This window comes from Heterocephalus glaber, unplaced genomic scaffold (genome assembly GCF_053883595.1).
Source record: "Heterocephalus glaber isolate CG9 unplaced genomic scaffold, H.glaber_assembly_v1.0 deba00001586, whole genome shotgun sequence".
NCBI classification, from domain to species: Eukaryota; Metazoa; Chordata; class Mammalia; order Rodentia; family Bathyergidae; genus Heterocephalus; species Heterocephalus glaber.
This window is the reverse complement of record NW_028258364.1, coordinates 4,482,089-4,502,690: the sequence shown is the minus strand read 5'-3', so window position 1 is coordinate 4,502,690 and position 20,602 is coordinate 4,482,089. Positions and strand designations below refer to the sequence as shown.

General features: G+C 37.8%; 1 protein-coding gene across 6 annotated transcripts in view; it reads right to left on the bottom strand.

Annotated features, from left to right (window-relative positions):
• Positions 1–20,602, bottom strand: part of LOC110343973 (uncharacterized) — a 228,800-nt gene that overhangs the window by 165,321 nt on the left and 42,877 nt on the right. Inside the window, exon 3 of one of the 6 annotated variants that reach the window (XR_015443897.1) lies at positions 17,278–17,359. The exons of the other annotated variants lie outside the window; for them this stretch is intronic. The gene's annotated coding sequence lies outside the window, so the exon portion shown is untranslated. The remainder of the gene's footprint in view (positions 1–17,277; positions 17,360–20,602) is intronic. 6 annotated transcript variants of the gene reach the window in all.

The window sequence follows — 20,602 nt, the reverse complement described above, 5'->3', positions numbered from 1 at the left end:
GGGTGGAAATGCTGATGGATGATCAATGACTCCACAGAAAGAAGAGTGTTTCTGCTGTAACTTCATGATGCAGAAGCCTTAAAAAAATTTTTTTGATGAAAACTTTCAATAAGAAAATTCATCTTCTCTTATTCTCAGGCAATTACATTCTCAGAAATGCTTACAACTGATAACATCTACTACATGTGCACGTATAAAGTAGAAGAAGATAAGAGAGGGCCAGGAGATTTAGCTCAGTGGTTCTGCAACCTGACTCGCAAGAGCAAGGTCCTGAGTACTCGCAAGAGAAAGGTCCCGAGTTCAATCTCCAGTACCAAAAAAAAAAAAAAGAAGAAGATAAGAGAGTATGAGGGAGCAGTTGATGGTCTTAATAGGCTTTCTGAACCCAGCCTGTGAGATTAGTCTCAAAAGACTAAGAATTGTAAGACATCATTGGACATTGTCAAAATTTAGTGAAGATATCGGGGGAGAAATTCTGAAATTCTTAAATTCAAAAAATAAATGGTATACCAGTTCCAGGAAGACTAGATAAAGGGCAAGATAAATATATCACCAACCTACTTTACTTCTACCAATTCCTTTACCCTCATCTTGCGTACTTACATATTCATTCTCTCTCGCTCTCTCGCTCTCTCTCTCTCTCTCTCTGACTGTTTGAAGGCAAGTATTATTTCATACTCATATTTCTGTTTCACAAAGGACACAACACAGTGATATACATATAGTAGACATTTAACAATTCTTTTGGATGAATGCAGTGATTTTATAATAGGCTATTAGTTTTGATAATTACAATTTATAATAGAATGGTTTTAAAATATTTTAAATGATTAATGAAATTGAGGCTAGTAATAATTTATAGAGTATTTTTATAAGCTACATTTTTATACATATTGCCTGATTTAAACTTCATTATGATCCTAAAATATAGAGATGATTTTCAGCATTTTACAGCTATGAAGCGTAAAGAGGCTACAGACATTTATAAGGTCACAATGTTATGAAGGGTAGTGCAAGGATTTTAAATGATGCTCTCTCAAAATCATAATGTCCATAAAATATCTGAGTACTAGGCTTCCGTGTGGTAGAAGCTTCTAGCAGGTGGAAACTGTGAATATAGGTCCAATATGACAACTAGCCTGCATCCTGACATAGTACAATTATGTGGCTTTATCTGAGGCACTTTATGTTCCCTTATTTACACAATAAGAGATTGGATAGTATCTTTAAACTGTCTTCCAAGTCTGAACTTCTGCTAATTTAGGTCTATTCCCCAAAACTAAATTAAAGATGGTTAAAATTCTTGCATCATCTTGGTTGACTAACATCCCAAGCACCAATGGTCACATTCTGCAAAACTGAAAGGTATCTCTAGAAGTCTGAAACTTTAGAGAGTTAGTTTCCAGTATTAGAAATTTTTGTCAATCTCAGGCAAAAGTGTTACCAATGTTCAATAAAGAAAAATTCTATAAAATACTGCTTTTCTCCTTTGTCTTAATAAACAATTTACAAAGAAGTAGCCAGATAGCAAATGTATAACGTCAGTCTTATCATATCCTCAAAGTGAGAAATGCACAAATAAAGTAAAATGGGGGAGGGGTGCCCTAATAGTATGTATGTCTCCTGGTCCCACAACAGTCACATTAGTTCAGTGACACAACCTATGCAGTTTCTCTTATGAGAAAGTGTGCATTTTTAAAACACAAGGGACCCAACCAGCAACAGTATTTTAAAACCTAATGCCAAACACCCATTCAACTACATCCTTCCAGCCACCAGAAGGCAGAGCCACAATAACCTGTCACTAAATGCAAAATTACCAGGTTTCTACTTAAACAGAAAAAACATATTCCTCAACCTGGGCTAGGCAGAATATCAAATATTTAATACGTCACAGCTCTCTACTGTGGATTCTCAAATGATGTTCAAATACTGCATGAGACTGAAAGAGCAGTTAGGAGACATAACTTTTTCATAGGAGCAATAAACATCCACCAGGAGACTGGAAAGATCAAGCTCAAGGATCCAGGCCTTCGGGTGCACACCTAGTTACCTTAGTTACAGAGTCTCAGGTTATCAACACAGGACCATTGCATCTTAATTAAAAAAAAAAAAAAAAAAAGGATGAGTGTTTAGTTGGTTTAGTTTGCCTTAAGGAAAGTATTTCCAAAAATGAAAAATTGCCCCCAATTACAAAGCTCTCCTTTCTTCCAATAAAAACAAAAAATTTTAACCCTACCATAATTTTCGTGTTTCTGTATAGCAGTCTACAACACAGTGATTGCATTTGATGTATATCGCTGTGAACTGTCATCAGCTAGATAACTATAATTACTCTTCTTTCTCCCTCTTTTGCCCCTCCAAATAACTTAGCCTGGTCTAAACCTCCAAGTTACAACAGATTTCTCCTTCAAGAACTCCAAAGCTTTTTAAATGATGGATTACCTTTTCTGTTCGTTAATAAAAAAGGAAACTCTTGTCACTGGCCAAAATCGCAGAAAAATTATTGGTGAATCACTATAAAACATCAGAGAAAATAAACTGACTTCTCATCCTCAAAAGTCATTAGCACTTGGCTGTGGCTCAACTCCTAGGGAATTGCTTGCAGAACAGAGTAAAGATAAAAGGTGTATTTTCTAATAGAGAAGGAAAACGCCATGCTCCCATGACTGCGCGAGTGTTAATTGAAAGGAAGTCTCACTTTCACAGGAAAACCGCGTGTGGTAATAAAGACGATGACTCTGACCCACCAGGTTGGCAGCTGGGTACAGATTCTTGGGAAACCAGTCCCTGTGGTTCACCTCACTCTCTGATAATGACAGGCCCTTGCCTTGCCCTCAACTCTGAAAAAGAAAAGTGTGGGGCAGGGGTGTGCTCTAAAAATAAGACAAAAAAGAGAGTGGTGTCCTTGCCAACATGAGTAACTAGGAGGCCTAGAAAAAGGCCACTGGATACCCTGCTATTTATTGCCCATTTCCACCCATAGGAAGCTGGCGTGAGAACTTGCCAAAGGAAAGAAAAAAGAAAATATGGGCAGTGTCTTTCCTGTGGACAGAAATAGAACGGAGCCCAAACATCTTTCCCGCTCCATTATTTTTCCCCTTATACATCAGATAGCTTTCTTTAGGCTCAAGTTTTTAAAAAAAGAATTTTTAATTATATCTTCCTTTTTTTTTTTCAGTACCAGGGATAGAACTCAGGTCCTTGCACTTGCGGGGGCGAGGGGCCAGGGCAGAACCACTGAGCTAAATCCCCGGCCCTCTTATCTTCCATTTTAAAAACTCTACCTTCCATGTATCTTATACTTTCTTCTATTACCTCAATTGAATTTATGCAAATTAAAACTCTACTAATCATGTAATCTTACAGGCCATGTCATTTTCTTTGAATGGTTAAATTTTAAACAATTAACTTTTCTGTAGTGAGCCAACTTTTTGTTGAGATTGGGCTTATACTTATTTTAAAAATAAATATAAAACATTCTTACCTTGCAGAAACTAAGGTCAAATTACTAGAATAAGAACCCATACTTAATTTAACTTTATAAAAGCCAGTAGTTTGAGGAAAGCTCAAACACAAGTCTCCTCACTCTTTATATCTTTAAAACAAAGAAAGTACACACTGTTATTGACACACAATTGTTTGTGTACTCAGAGCTCAGCTTACCTGCCTTTTTTCACTTGCTGCAAAATTAAGATTCTTCCTTGCTCTGAGCTTTCATTAGGCTGTTCCTTCTGTCTGAATCCACCTTCTTCCTCTCTCACCAACTCCCTTTTGCTTCTCCAACTCAATCTCATTCTTCAGGTTTTGATGTAAATGTCATTTGCTCTGTAAAACCCTCCTGAGTCCCCAGGCTACCGACTCGCACCTTATCTCCACTCCCAGCCAATATTTGCTCTCATGCATCGTAACTTATGTTTCATGGCCCTTAAAACATTGGTGGTAAATTGGTTCTTTGTGTAATCATATATTTAATAGCTATGTAATTTTTATGTAATACTTCCCTTCTGCACTTAACAAACTTCAAGACAGCAAAAGCTATATTCTTTCTTGGTCACCACTTGAGCATAATGTAAATACTCAATGAAATGTTTTGAATGAGTGACTCAAGATTTGCCCCAAATGTTCATTACTAGTCAACTGGCTCCATATCATTTTAGACTTTCTACAAGCCCTACAGAATAAGGACTAGAAATATTTCCTGTCTGAGGCAATAAGATTATAAAAGAAAAGCAAAGCAGTACATCTCGAACCTGTGAAAGAGAATGGTATATAAAATAAACCTCTCCAAACAGAGAACCACTGCTTGAGATGAATAATAAATCTGGACAAGCAAGTGGGGAGGGTGAGGAGGGAGTCAAATTATAGAGAGTCAAGTTCAGACTTTAACATAGGATAAACAGTCAAAAGTGTTGCCAATAAAGTGACATGATAAAGCTGTGAGATTAGTCTAAAGGTAAAATTTAATATTGATTCAAAGAGTAGAAGCTGAAGACATCAACCAATTAAAAAACTAAAATGGTTTATGCTTGGCATAAATAAATACTAGTGATTTTTGGCACCAAATTGGTTCTTTTTTCCCTCACCAAATTGTGGAACTAACAACAAGACCAGGCACTGAATGAGCATGGACAAAGGGAAAGATATACATCCAAATTAACTTCTCAACCTATTGGGGCTTAGGAGGTTACAGGTATACAATAAAACAAATGAGAGGCAAGGATAGGTTAATAAAGGAGAAACAACTCTTCTGGGAGTGGGTGGAGATTCCTGGGAATTCAAGCACTGCCTCTTTTCACCTTTTTTATAGTTCTTTCTGGTCTTTCTGCTTGTCATCATGGCAACTGACAATTGTCATGGTGCTGGGAGAAAGGGTCCCATTTAGCATGCAGATGGGGTTATAACAAAGTTAGAGGTTGCATGGTGGTTACTCTGGCAGCCATCTTGGATGAAGCCAGAGTTACACTGTAGCATATCTAATGTATGTCCATTGAGAATTGAAGAATTGATTGACAGGAGGAAGAACTTTGTATGCTTGGTGTCAGAAGTGCTAAGAGAGTATGAAAGAAGAAACAGAAATTTTTAACTTAAATTTATTAAGTTGGAGGCAAAGTGAGACATTCAGAAAAAATTTCCAGCAGAGAGTTGGGAATAGAGCACAGTTGAGATTACAGAGAAAGCAAGCTGGAAACAACAGATTTGTGAGGCAAAGGTTTGGCGGTTTAGCTGCAATTATGGGAATGCCCAAATAGCAGCAGAAAGTTCAGAAGATGAGAAAAAAGTGGTTCAGACCCTCTCTAGCCAAGGGAACTTGGGTTACTTGTGGCCTTAAGTCTCCCTGGGGATAAAGGGGTTCCTTCCTGCTCCAGGATATACTTCTGATATGACATATACTTGCACCTTCATTATTTCAGGCTAGCAGCAAACTAACTCGTAAGATGGGAATAAAGGAACTAAGCTTTCACGCCCTACAGATTCCTCTGCAATCCTTAGTCCCTGTTGCAAGGGCCTTGAGTCTGCAAGCCATCTACCTACTATCTCCCACCCTCCCAACTCTGCCTCCTCAGAGCCACTTCAGGGTTAACCACAGCAAAGCTGAATGGCCACAGCATGTGTGCAATGCTTCAGTGGTCATTGTTGGGTGACACCCTGATCCTGTTTTTCAATCCAATTCTTTTTTCCAGTAATCATCTTGCCTATGAAAAGCATATTGCTGCACCTTTAAAATTCCCTTTGCCCTTAACTGTGAATAGTGTCTCATTGTCTGCTGCCATCCTACCAGAGAGGGAGTACTGTGTAATTGGGCAAAACTCACACCCTTGAGCAACTGACAGCTCAGTTTCCTCTAATGATCCCAGGCAGGCAAACATTGCCAAAGGCATGATTGTATATCAGTTCTCCTTGAATTGCATATGGGAATATTGTTGCTATGTGGCCTGAGCCAAACAATCCCAGAGTCACCTGACATCCTCCATCCAACATTTAGGACTCATCAAACTTAATTTCCCCTTTGTGCATTAAACACCAAGAGGAAGCTTTAATAGATTGTATTATGTAACGGTTCTATAAAAATAGCAGGCCAGTGCTGGAGCACTTCCTTCCTGGGGCCCAGTAACCTATGCTGAACGGATACACACTGGTTGCCCAGGCAACCATGAGAGATGACACTAGGGGAAAAAAACAGCAACAAAAGGACCATTTTTTGGCTCAGTCAAATGAGGTCTGGTTTCAAGCTTGTGATACAGTGAATACAGACAGCCCAGCACAGAGAGAGGGGACCAGTTAGCAATTCTACTCAGGCACTAGAAGCCTTGCAAAACTCCCTCTGCTCTTGAGTTTTCTTTTTCTCCCTTCTTTAAAGAAGGGGAAATGCCTTTCCTTAGAAATTTTATTTTTAATTTAAAAAAAAGCAAATTCCTGGATTGAATTTGAACTGTACCAACCAGTAAACAATGCTTATTCGATTCTTTCGTTCTCTTCCCAGAGCTCACAAAATAATTTCAGTTTCATGGAATTGTCCTTTATTTTCTCCAAGTTTGTTTGGGATTTGATTATGCAGGAAACAAGTGGTTTAAAGGAAATAACCCTCATAAACAATCTCTAAATAAAAAAGTAAATCAGGAACACTCAAGCAATAATGCTTTTTAAAAGTGAATAACCACTTCTGGGATCCCTCTTCACAGCAGACATCAAAGGACTTTGTTTTAGTAGACTATAATCTCCTCTCTCCTGCTGTACTGAATTAGAACCCAAGTCATTATCGGCATCATCATCGTCACTGCCTTGCAAAAGGGGCCTTCCATTTTAATTTCAGAAAATTGGTTTTCCCAATTTACTGAGATCAGCAGCAAAAGGTTCAAAAGCTGCTGTCTTGTACCTAGACATTTTTCCTCTTAGGGTGGAAATGCATGTTCAGAGATTTACAAACATAATTTGGAACCTCTAGAAAATAAAACAAGGATGAAACAAAAGAGATTAAGTTCAGATCTGTAATATAAAGCAACATGAATAACTCTTTTAAAGTGATTCTTGAAATCAGTGCTCATAAATATGTAATGTGCATTTTATCTGACAGACCTGTTTAAATCTTAATATAGTAAATGATTTACTTTAAGATTAGGTACTCAGCACAAAGCAGAACCCTATGATCAAGTGGGAATAAAATCTGTGGATGCAAATGGTAAAGCAGTATGCAAATGTAAATGCCTGTGATTATGATTATCCTATGAACTGGTATGTGTGAAGGAAGAAAGCCAAAAACAGAATCAATTATGAATTCTTCAGAAAAAAAACCCTCTATCTGTCTGTCTCTTCAAACCCTGTTCCTGCTCATGTGCCCTTCACAAGGGAATCCAAATCCTCCCTTCATCTTGTCATCATCTGCTTGCTGGCAATTAACCAATAAAAGGCCAAGTTCACAGACCAAAGGGAAATGGAGATTTAGAAATTAGTCATTTATTTTTGTAAATGTATGTTGCCAAACTGGAGATTCTGGTCTCCACTTAAGGAAACCACTTAAGGGAAAATTCCAGTCCTTCCCAAGAGTTGGTCTGATCATCTCTATTTACCATATCTGGCTCTCTTCAAGACAGATGTGGAGAGATTAATTTTTAAATATCAGATGCTGTGTAAAACACAAAACATCCTTTATTTCCAAAGTCACAAACACAGACTTGGGACCCAGTGTGTTTAGAGAAAACATATGCAGACTATGTGCCTTAAAGATACCAGGCCTTTTTTTTTTTCTTTTGTGTTGAGAGTTTTGAAATCAACAGGATTAAGTTGCAGATAGCTGGCTTTTATAAGGATCTTTACTTTAACTCTTTTAAAAAGTGCTGAAAAAGATCTTTGTTAAAACAGACATAAAGTTAAGATTTAATACAAGTTCAACTCCAGGGAAGAAGCCTGGATTTGAAGAAATGGAATAGTATATTTTAATTGCCTCTCTGATCTGTAATTTCACTTTAGTGATGTTTAAATACATGCCACAAAAAAGTTGATAAGAGTTACTAAGTTTGGTATATGCCGTTAAATGTAAGTCTTCTTCAGTTATTGAAGAAATACTAAATGAAATTAAGCTATGGACGCCAGATATGGTAATCACAGCACTTTATGAAGCTGAAGCAGGAGGATTGCAAGTTTGAGCCCAGCCCAGACAATGTAGCAAATTAAAAAAAAAAAAAAAAAAAAGCTGGAGATGTAGCTCAGTGTTAAGGTCCTGGGTTCAAGTCCCAATACTGGGGGGGGGGTGCACCAGGATAGATATTTCCCAAGCTTAAAATTCTCACTCAGCTTCTCTGATTGCTTCCTGTATGCCCTGTGTCAATATAAATAATGATGTTAATCATATAGCCATTCCTGTTAGAAGTTACATAGTGTAGGGTGTTCTTTGTGTATTTATGAACAAGGAAAAGTATATCATAGAGTAAGAGATAAAGCACCAGTGTTCAATGCAAGGCTGTTCTGCCTGGTAGGAACCTCCCATCTAGATTGAGGGTTAACACATAAACTTACAGAAAAACGGCTACTACTCTGAAGCACGCAGTGAACACCAGAACTAACAAGTGTGAGCAGAGCTTTTCAGATGACGGCTGCTCAAAAATGTGGGCTGAGCCAACCAGAAAGGCTTCCTGAGGAGTGAAATTGAGGCTGTCCTAAGAAATAGGTGGGATGTGACCATGTAGAAAAGTGTGAAACTGAGAAGGTATCAGCCAAAGGGGTCTAGAGAAGAACGCCCCAGACACATTCAGAGGACAGTGGGGAGACAGGGGGGTTGGAAGTGAAAACAGGGCATGTAGGAGAAAAATGGTGATTGCAACACAAGAATATCATTATTTGCATTTATAGGAAAGAAAATATGGAATGTACAACATAGAATGTTGACTTACAGGAAACTTGGGGATTCTTTTCGCGTGATTTGGGGCAAGAGTCTTACTTCTTTTGCATCAATTTTTGTTCTACAAAAATGAAGACACTAACAATAGTAAAGAAAAACCTAACTACTTCACGATGCATTAAATAAATATTAGCTGCCATCTTGCCCAGCCCCCTCAGTTCATATTTTAATTTCATTTCATATGCCATTCTGATACTGATATTGGTATATCAAATGTACTCTGCCCTTTTTATAATTTCAGCCCTAATAACAATGCAGCCCACAGCCATGTCCTTTTTACAGGTTCAACAGAGAAGCTGACACCAGCCAATTTTCCCTCACTGTCTCCAGGAGGAGAGATGCCTCAAGAGCACAGGGTTAATCCCAGACTCAGTCAGTCTGGGACACAGGTCACACCACTTAGCCCAGATTGTCTCACCCAAAGAAACCTGAGAGGAGGACCAGGACCGGACTTGAAGCAGAGGAAGTGAGTGCTTGGGAAGCTAGCCAGGCCTTATTCTGCCCATGGCTGCCAGCTCCCCACTTCCTATTTAAGGTGTCTGATCAAACACAGGAAGGATAGTGGGTACCTGGTAGTTGGTTGCCAGTTTCTCAGGCTCTTGGAATGGCTCCAACATCTACAAAAGTTCCTCAGTTTCCAACCTTAGCAGTCTGTCAAATTTTCAGCTATAGAAAAGACTCTCTTTGCCCCTTTCTTCCCAGGAGTCTTGATTTTTTAGCAGTGTCTCTCTCATCCCTTTTGCAAGCTATGGCCTCATGGAACCGCTTACTTGTGGGCCACTTCATGTTGTTTACTTAAAGATTGTTTTTGCGACTTTTAAAAAGCCATGCTTGCATCTGGGATTTGTAATTCTAAGTCGGAGAAAGACAGTTGTTATATATTGTTTAAAATTTGTTTAATAAAAAGGAATTTCTTTGAAAACATCAGGCCAAGCTTATGATGTAAATTTACTGTCTGTAAATTTACAGTGTAGTGACAGAAACTATAACACAGTATGTTAATTGATCAGTGCTGAAAGAAACATTCACTAGAGCAATGAAAGAGTATATGGTATTTTGTTTAAAAGATATTAACCCAAGATGGGAAATAAGATGTTTTTCTCCTGGGTAATTCTTCCTTTTATGGTTCTTTCTCTTTCTTGTTGTCCATCTATATTTGCTAATTTTTCTATCAAAACAATACAAATGTCTTATATAATTAAAAAAGAAAAAGTAAATAAGATGTTGATACTGTGTCTTCAGACTATCCAGTAGGTGGTATTCAACTGATAATCCCTTAACCCCCAAAACCCTGTCCAGCACTTCCTGCAAGTCTAGTTAAATTGATTTCAAGCACATTTCTGAGGCTGTGGAGGGCCAAGTTTTGAGATACGTCCTCACTTCTTCCTGAGCTGTTTTATACATTGTTACTCAAGACTGATCAGAAACCAATGCAAATTTTTGACCCTGGTCCTTTGGCAAAGGAAGGATGAAGTGTTTAAAGGATAAGCTCTATCTATTCCCCCCTCCCAAAGGCCACCATCTCCATCTCCCTGTAGGTGAAAGCAGGAAGAGAATAGAGGGCAGTAAGGTCCTCTCCAAGACTTCACCTAGATTTTGTGTTATGTCACGTATGTTCTGCCTAAGAGTTTCCTGAGTACAAAACAAATCCTGAGCTTGAAACATCAACTCTGTTAACTGTGCCCTTCCGCTTCTGTAAACATGATTGCCCAGCACATGAACCCAACCCCCTTACACTATAGATCTCTATATAAGGTTGCTTCCATTTCTGTATGGGGCTCACACTTTGGAGTCCCAACTCCTCTGTGCCCACCAGTGTAATAAAAGGTTCCCTCCATGTCTCCAAGTGCTACTCAGTTTCTTTACCTCCGGAGACCATTGGATAGCTGTAATACTTGGCTGTAACGCTGAGCTGATACTTTGCTGTAACAATAGAAAGAGAGGCAAAACTTGAAGTGCACCATATGAAAATTGCCAAATGACACAGATGTGGGATAGTGACCATTAGTGCCACCCATAATGATTCTTACTCTTGTTCTGGATGCATGGTAAGATGGCTTTTCTCTACCCTTTTAAGGTCATGTCATCTTCTTTGGCTAACAGGGGCAGTGGTGTACTCTGCTTTTAAGCAGAAAGTTTAGGAACTAATGCATGATTCACTGCATCCCCTTCCTCCTGCCCTAGTGAGCTGCCTGATTCCAGATAGCAAAGGCTCTGGCACACAAGGCCCCTGGATATGGATACTGTAATGCAGAGTTCCTACTGGCCTGAGATGGACATGTAATATAAGCAGGAAGTAAACCTGTGTGTCTTCAGGGCACCAAGATTTGGGGTTAATTTTGACTACAACATAACTCGGCCCACCCTAACACAAAGGTAATTCTTACTCCAATTCTGTAGCATGAGTTACTCTTATTCTATCCATTTTACAATTTAAGGAACTGAGCATGAAGAAGAAAAGTAGCTTTCCCGCGGCAAATCAAATGGGGAGCACTACATACCACACCCACTTTATATGCACAAAAACTGAGTCTTACATGTAAAGTGACCTGCCTGAGGTCACACCAATCACAAGTCAGATGATCACCCCTGTTCTCTCTTCATGATTCCTCATGGTAATTTGCTGTGGCCAAACAATGGTTTAAACAAGAAGAGGTGACATTGGTGAGGAGGGATTCTCTATCTCACAGCTACAAGCTAGAGCAGAGCTTTTGGAGAAGGACTAAGATCTGAACTGTGTTTAAAATGGTCAAGAGTGTGGAGCAGCAAGCAAGCAGGAGAACCAGCATCACTCACAGGTGGAGAAGTAGGAAGACCATTTGACAACACTGGATCCAGATTGAGGAAGGGGAGTTGCGACAGGTATTCTGAAAAAGTAGACTGAGGACACACTGGAGAAGTCTTTGAAAGTCATCTTTTAGGAGTGTTGACTCCTCTGGAAGGAAGTGGAAGCACTGAATGACTGAATTAAAATGGTGAATAAGATATATTCATTTAGTCATATCTCTCAATGTGGACCAGAACAACAAGAACCAGTGAACCATTCAAAGGGTGAGCTTTAAGGGCCTGAATTGCATGGTAGCCTTTGGTATAGATAGAAGATGAATCTAGCAGCTGCCATGAAGGAAAGATTCCAAATCTATGTCAGCTAATTGACAAGCAACTGAGTATGTAAATATCTGTGTTTAGAATAAGGCTGCTTTAAAATTGCATGTGAAGAATTTGCTTAAATACTTGATGCTGTAGATTTGGAAAATATCTTATTTCACTAGCAGCAAAGACCTAGAGATGTTAGAAAAATAGGCTGCAGTGATGTGGTCAGAGGAAATGAGCTTTCAGAGCCAGGCGTGATGGCCCATGTCTATAATCCCAACATTCTAGGAGGCTGAGGCAAGGAAGATTACAAGTTTGAACACAGGATAGACAACATAGTGAGACCCTGTTCTCAAAATAAAAAATAAAAAAGGGCTAGTGGTGTAGCTCAGTGCAAAGACTTGGGTTCAGCCCCAAGTACTGAAAAAGAAAGAGGAGGAAGAGAAGAACAAGGAAGAGGAAGAGGTGGTCATGGGCTTTCAGATAAGATTGGCTTGCTACTACTTATGTAACTGTAGAAAGTCAGATAACCCTTTGGAAATCTCAGTTACTTCATCTTTTAAATATTTTAAAATACAGGTGGTAATACTACCCCAAGGGATTCAATACATTGGCATACATCAATGACTTTGCAAGGTGCTTAGTTCAAAGTTCACACCCAATAAACATCCATGTCTTCCATTAGCATTCTAAACTACACAGAGATACACAGTATTGTACAATGTTATTTACTATTTCCTGAGAATTTGTATATATTAACTAAGATGTTTTGTACATACTTTTGCTCATTTATCATAACTTCTTTTTCTAAAATAGCTATTAACTTAACATTCCTGTCTATATTTTAAAATTCAGAAATTTTGTACAACATAATAAAGTGGCTTCTTGGGTGACATAGAAAAAGCTGAATACTAAGAATCATGAAATGTCTTTAAGCCTTTCCCTCTATTTAGAGGATACTCCCTAATCAACAAATATTAGTAACCATGCTGTGCAGAATGAGGATCTAGGTTAGTAGCAGATGCTAGGCTTTTCATAACTATGCAGGACTGAAAGCACTAGTTGGGAATGATACATAGCTATCTTGTATTTATGGTAACTTCTGTTATAGCTATCTCCTCCTTGCTCCTGATAAATATAATGCTGGGCAAAGAAACATTTATAAGAAAAAAAATTTATAAGAATGGTGGGGACAGAATATTAAACCTGGCTCACATTCTGGCCCAACAGCCATGCAATCACAAACAGAGCCTCTCTCCAAAGAATTGGTGGGGAGGAAGATAGTCTTTCAACAGTAGAAACATGCCCACCTTGGAAGACACGGAAGTTCATTTACTAAATTCTCGAGGCAAGTTCTGTACTAAATACCCAGGATATATATCTTGTAAATATTTTACATTCCTGTGCATTTTATCATTACTCATAACATCAATAAATAATTGCTATGCCTGTCTTAGTAACTACTTTTAATCACTATAAAATAAAATTATGTCTAAATTTTTTCTCAATCTAGAAAGGAATCTCAGAAATTATGATGCTATATAACACGTTGCTTTGTTGTGCCAAATATAACCTTCTTAAAAGCATTAAAAGTCAGTTTCTGGGGCTGGCATTGTAACTGTGATACAGTGCTTGCCTTCCAGACATGAGGCCCTGGGTTTGATCCCCAGCATCACACACACAAAAAAAAGGGAAATAAAATAAAGTTATATACAATTTCAATGCAGCTAGTGAGACCTAATTAGCCTAGTCATAAATTCATTTTTTAAAAAAGTATTAGTTTATAGGCCACAGCATAAAATACCTACAAGAAATATTATTAGCTTAATGCATATTTAAGCCATCAATTGTCATCAAGAGGTGAATAATTTGACAAATAAATACCTATAAAATTCTTCCTTCTTAAATGAACCCACTGCCAAAAGTGAAAAAAGTCAACGAAGAGTTACATACAGTATATGCACCCCCAAGGGCTCTCCTCAAATGTACCTTGCATATTGATACTGAGCTGCAATCTCATCTTTCCTAAACAAATCACTTTTTCCTCACTAGTCCTTGGCATGTTCAAGAATAAAGAGTCAATTCATCATCTTCTGAATAGCAATATTTCCTGGCCTGGCCACTCACATTTACTATGGTGAAGTGGAGTTAGAAATGTGCAGTAAATTCCATCCATGTTTCATTCAGACATTAGTCACATCTCTGCTTTAAAGAATTAAGTTGTCTCAACTTGAAATTTAAATGACAGGAAAAATAAAATAGTTCTGAACAGCCAAGCAAGTTATCCAATATCCTTATTCTTGAAAGAATCTAGTTAACTAGGGGAAGAGTATGTTCTTTAAATTCTGAGGTTCTTTTGAATAAATCAATTGTAGTTTAATGAGGATTCTCTAGCTCATTCTCACACAACTTATTATTTTAAAAAATCTAGAAAATTTTGACTTTTAAGACTCCAAATTATTCTTATCTCTATGATGTTTGCTGTTTGTTATCTTAAGTTCACCATATTTTTGTTAAAGGTAACTGCTATAGAATTGGTTATTGAGAAACAGAATAGGGAAAAATTAAATCATAGGAAGAAAAAAGATTCTATCTAACTAACAGCATTATTATTAATAAAGCATGCAATAAAGAAATCAGAAAATACCTTGTTAATTAGAATTGCTTCCAAGTCAGAATTTTCCAAAGGCTATCATAGCCCTCCATCATGACTGGTTCTTAAATTATATATGTTTAAATGTGCTGTGGTATTTTTTAAAGTTTACCAATAATCGAAAAAGCTCTGGGCACATATACAAATAAATAGATAAATAAATAAATAAATAAATAAACAAACAAACAAACCACAATTAAATTAGGCTCAGTGGTAAAAAGAAAATGTAAGCCTTAAACTGCCCCATAAAAGAAGAGGAAGGAAAAAATAACCCAGCTGGATAGTTATACAACGCCAAACCAAAACTATGTACTTCTCTTCAAGGCCCTGAATGTCAACGAACTTGGGATAGAATCAATCATAACTAACCATCATGCCACTTTCTACCTTACAGAGCCACATGGTCAGCACACAAACCCTATATATGGTGTTCCAAAAATAATCATATGTGTAAATCTGACCAACCACTTTTTTTTAAATGACCTATAAATTTTATCCCATCTTCTCTGATGAGAGTGACAAACTCCAGGTCTGAAACCACACCCTAGCCATTTCCTGTCTTCAGATACACTGGTCAGTAAAACCTTTGGGAAATGGGGCAGATGGCTACAGAAACCTTACAACTCCAACTTCCTTCTCCTCTGAGCCATTCATTTACCATAACTATAACCAAGTACCAAAGGCACTAATTTGAGTTTGGCTGGTTTGTATTTCCCTCTGCCACTCTGGAGTAGTGACTCACAGCAGCAGTAAAATCTCAAAGCGCAGCCACACTGATCTCCCTTAGATAATCAAGAGATACCTAGGTCTCCTGGAGAAACCAGAAAACATAAAACACAGGTTCTCAAAAGAAAAGCTGAGCATAGGTACCCAGAACTGGCAACACTGGGTGGAGGAGATCATGTTATGATACCAGATATCTAACGGCAGTAAAATACATGCATTCTGAATGCTCATAGTTCTTTTAACTATCAGACCATAAAGCAGCTGTGATATGACACCTTTCATCAATATACCCTGGGGCAGAAAGTATGAGAAGGTGGAAGGCTGGAGAAGCCAAATGAAAAAAATCTGAGGGTGGAAGGCCTTCTTACATCTCTTTTTCTAACGTATATGAAGAAAAGTGATACTTGATTCATATCATAACAAGTACAGTCATGTAAATAAAGCCCTAGCATAGACTTTGGCTTAGACAGATGGGAGCAGGGGGATGATATCTACTTTATTAATTCATTTTACAACTCTGAGTGCCTATTATCTGCCAGGCAATGTCAGCTTTTTTAATTGGGAAAAATCACCACACTTTAGCGAATTGTTTTGTATTGTTTTTTCATATCATGCCAGTCCTCAAGATTCAGAATGAGCAGCATTGGAATTTACCAAGGATGGTGATCTGATTGCTGCTCTGGTCCAGAAGAACTTGATCCTCAAGAACTTTGGTCCAGGACAGAGAACTCACTCTGGGAAGTTGTAAACCAAGCAGCCTTGTAAAATGACTAATCATCTTTGGCACAGACCAATCTTCACAAGGTTTTCTATATAGGTCTAATTTTCATTCTCATAATAAACCTCAATGTTCTCCACATGCAAGTATTTAACTTCTAAACCTCACAGTAATCAATCTGTATCACATTATTTTTCTTCAACATCCAGATATTCCTTCAGAGACTTTTTTACAAATGTTGATCATCCTTCAAAATGCCAACTAGCATCTTTTTCAAACTGTTCTGTAACATCATCTCCATGGCCTTTCTCCATGGATACCTCCAGGAGGATTCTAGTCAATACTTCCCTGAAAGACCTCACTGCTCCTGTGGGATTAGACACAATGGTCGGAATAGATTTCAGGCATCACTGTAAAAGCAGAAAGGAAGTTTTATGTGTATATACATATATATATATGCATGTATATATGTATGTATATATATGTAAATAAGAATTATTGATTAAAAGTATTTAAAAAATTTCTGTGTCCCAGACTAACTTCCTTGCAGTGGTTATAGTCACCAAAAAAATGTGTGGTTAAAATATGTCTTAAATGTATATTGCACGTTTAGAATTTAAAATCTTTTCGGTAGAGTTGGAAATACTGAGTTGTGTTGAGGGGATTTAAAAAGGAAAAGCAGTAAAAGGGAAGCATAAATAGATTTTTTTACCTCAGCCATCATTAAGGAAGACTGAGTCTCAAAATCAATCTCTCTCTCTCTCTCTCTCTCTCTCTCTCTCCCCTCTCCAAACTGTAGGAGAATGGAGAAATTAGGACTCAATCACCTGGATTCTTTTTTTTAATTCATTAAGTTTATTGGTACATTTTAGGTATACAATATGATGACATTCATCATTGGGAATTTGTACCTTTACATAATCTATCTTGGTTCTTACTTTCTTCCCCCATTCCCCTGCCCTCCTTTCAACCCCTCCACCTCTCTCTATTTACAAAGACTTTGTTTCCATTTTTTTCCTTATCTCATATTTTGCCTTTCCCTTCTTTCCTTTCCCCTACCCCACCCACTTCCCCTTCCCCTTCCCACCTTTTCTTCCCATTTCCCAATATCTATTGTACATTTTGATCCTCATTTACACTTTCAGTTTCTCACACCAGAGAAAGTATTTGGTATTTACACATGTCAATTACCTGGATTCTTAAACAATATGTCCTGCAGTCACTGTTAATTTCCTTTTATTTCCTCTATCTTCTTTTATTGGTATGTGTTGGGCTGGGAGGAAGGAGGAAAAGAGAGAGAACATGTAGAAAATAAATGTGGAAATAAATATTTATAGACAGCTAAGTTAGGTAGAAATAGTATAGGCACTCAGGCAGAGTTAGACCCTCGAAAGAATCACTGCAAAAGATGAAAACACATTACAACTCTGGAGGCACATCTGTTGGAGAGTAGGCCTCAAGATAAAGACAAAATGACCAGGCCTATATACTTCCCCAAAGGAGGAGATAAGTGGTAACACCCAGTCTAATGAAATCTAAATAGACCTCAGTCACCTTGGTGTGTGACCAAGACCCTCAGACCCATCACCTTCCTGAAAAGCTCTTTGTTCTTTCCATCCACACTTGCTACATGACTTGTTACCCCATTGGGTCAATATTACCTAAGCAACTATACTTGTAACCTTATTAGTTGATCATAGCTTTAACCCACATTGTACCCATGTGGTTGTGCTCTATAAAACTTCCTCCTCTGAAGCGGGGTCCCCAGTGACCCATTTGGCACTTCTCCTGCCTCTCAGGAGCTATATCTCTCAATAAGTATTTCCTACTCTTAACCTCCGTTGTTTTTTAGGATTCATTCTTTGATTTTGGGGAACACGAATTTGGCATATCTGACATTTAGCAGGTTGGGAGTTATAACATTTACCCTATATTATTTGGAGGTCCAATATCATTCCCATATCAGCGATACTCACCAATAAAATGTGTGTTTAAAATACGTCTTAAAAGTATGTTGTACATTTACAATTTAAAATTCTTTAATCAGAGCAGGAAATGTTAAGCTGGGTTGAGGGGAGTTGAAAAGTAATAAAGGGGAAGCATAAATAGATTTTTTTACCTCAACAATCATAAAAAGAGAATGAGTCTCAAAATCAATTCTCCCTCTGTCTCTGTCTCTTTTTCTCTCTCATTTACCAAACTATAAGGAGAATGAAGAAATTAGGGCTTATTTACCCAGATCCTTAAACAATGTGTCCAGCAGTCAACATTAATTGTTCAAGACTATTTCCTTTTGTCTGTGTGTATTGGGCTGGGAGGAAACAGGGAAGGGAGAGAGAACACATAGAAAACAGATGTGGAAATAAATATTTATCAATAAAAAACCTTGGCAAACATTGATCTTTATTGCCTTTGCACTATATTTTCCAAGTTTCCTAGTTTTTCCAACCCCAAAGAATTTATAGCTAGAGAAGAAGATAAAAACTTAATAAGTTTTCCACAGGGTAGGAAAGATTCTATGGAGAATTCTGATGCTTCCTCTTAATCTAATATTAATAAATGTTTTGGACTCAAGGAATTTCTGCCAGAGAATGGGAGAAATAAAAGACTCATTTAGCTGGTTTGTCCTTTCCTTGGACTTCCAGGCAGAATAAACAGCACCTTGTGACATAAGCTGGCTGCACACTGGACCTGCTCCAGGCAGACACTGGGGAAGCAGTCTGTTTATCAGACAGCACATTGTCCTAGCCAGGATGTGGTCGGCCTTTGTATTGTAACAAGAGGTATGCAAATGACTTTCCCAGAGACCAAGCACCCTGCCCCCCTCTTTTTCCTTCAGCAGACATATGCTAATGGTGGCTACCTTGAGAACACAAGAGAGCACCACAGGAAGACAGGGGAAAAGGAAGTGTCCAGAATTAACCAGATTAGCCCAACAGATCCTTTCAAGAAACACACCACAAAGAATACAACTCCAAACCATTCTGCTTCCCAAAAGAAACCCATTGGAAAACAGGATTGCATATTTTTCTTAATACTCAAAAATTAAAGGAATTCTGAATCCAACTCATTTATTTTCAGCTCAGGGAAAGATAATGAGGCTTTAAAATGCTTCATTTTCTCTAAAAAAAAAAAAAATTGCATCACCATCCATTTCCTCCAACTGCTGCAAAAGCATCTCTCTCAGCTCCAGTTGTCTCCTGTATAAAAAGGTGCTAATGATAGTACCAACAATATTTGGTTGCTGGCAGGATTAAATGAAGTAATTAATGGCAAACAATTTACCACAATGCCTAGCACATTATCTGAGCTCTGAAAATCTTATTGAGCTGTACATCATAAAAACACAAAATACCTGAGGGAAAGCACTCAGGGTGGTAAAAGTAATTATGGAAAAGGAAAAATAGTATCCCACTTGCTAGTTTAAAGAGTTTAATGAGTTACTAGTTTGTACAAACTTTGGAGCCCGACGTGCCTGGTTCACATAACCTTGGGAAAATTCTCTAATTCTATCTGAGTCTTCTTTACGTGTAATGTGGGTTTAACACTCACTTCATGAGGATTAAATGAGACAGCCAGTAAAGTGCCTGGCCAAAGGCCAGGCAAATAGTAGCCACTCAATAGCAGTAATTAGTTACTTGCTTTATTTACACAACCTTATGATTGGGTTCAAATTCAAGCTTTATCATTTTATACTTGTGTGATACTAGACAAATTACTTAACCTTTCTGGTCCACAATTTCCTCATTCCTACAAGGTCCTTACACTAGTTTTGGGGACTAAATGAACACTGGTCATTTTTGTTGTTAATGACGGTCTTATTATTTGCTGTATGCAGTTAATCTTACTAACTGCTAAATTTCAGTGAGGCATGGGATGGCTATTTAGCACACCTGTGATCAGACTGCTATTTCTGGCCAGCAGAATTGGACTGGCCTCTTAGCAAACTCTCACATGATCCTAAGCTCAAACATTAATTATGCCTGATTATTTCAAAATTTTTTCTTCATACAGGCAAATACTGGTTTTCTCTTGACAGTTTGGGTTCACCTGTTTCTAGTTCCTCCACATCACCTTTCATGAGTGAAATAATCTATCTCTCAAATAGTGTAAAAGAATAAGAAACTAATAACAGAACCATTTCAGAAAAAGAATTAGTCTTGGTTTGCATTTTACAGTACATTTTGTACTGAAAAAGTTTCATCTCTTAACTCCCTGTTTTGTACAATAACAATGCCAGACACCTAAATAAGCAAATGCACAAGGCCCGACAAATATATTAATGAATATATTTTAGGATTTTCTAATATATTTTAATAACAAAATTTTTATAATGTAAATATGATATCCATTTATATATTCTCCTACCCCTCCTTCAATGTCTGTGATATACAACTGATCAAGTTCTATTGGGACTTCTCTTTCACTTACCTATCTCTCTGCTACTGAGTGTTTAGGAGAAATAGTTCTGCCTTATACAGACATGTAATTGTTTTGACTAGGACATGGCCCTCTA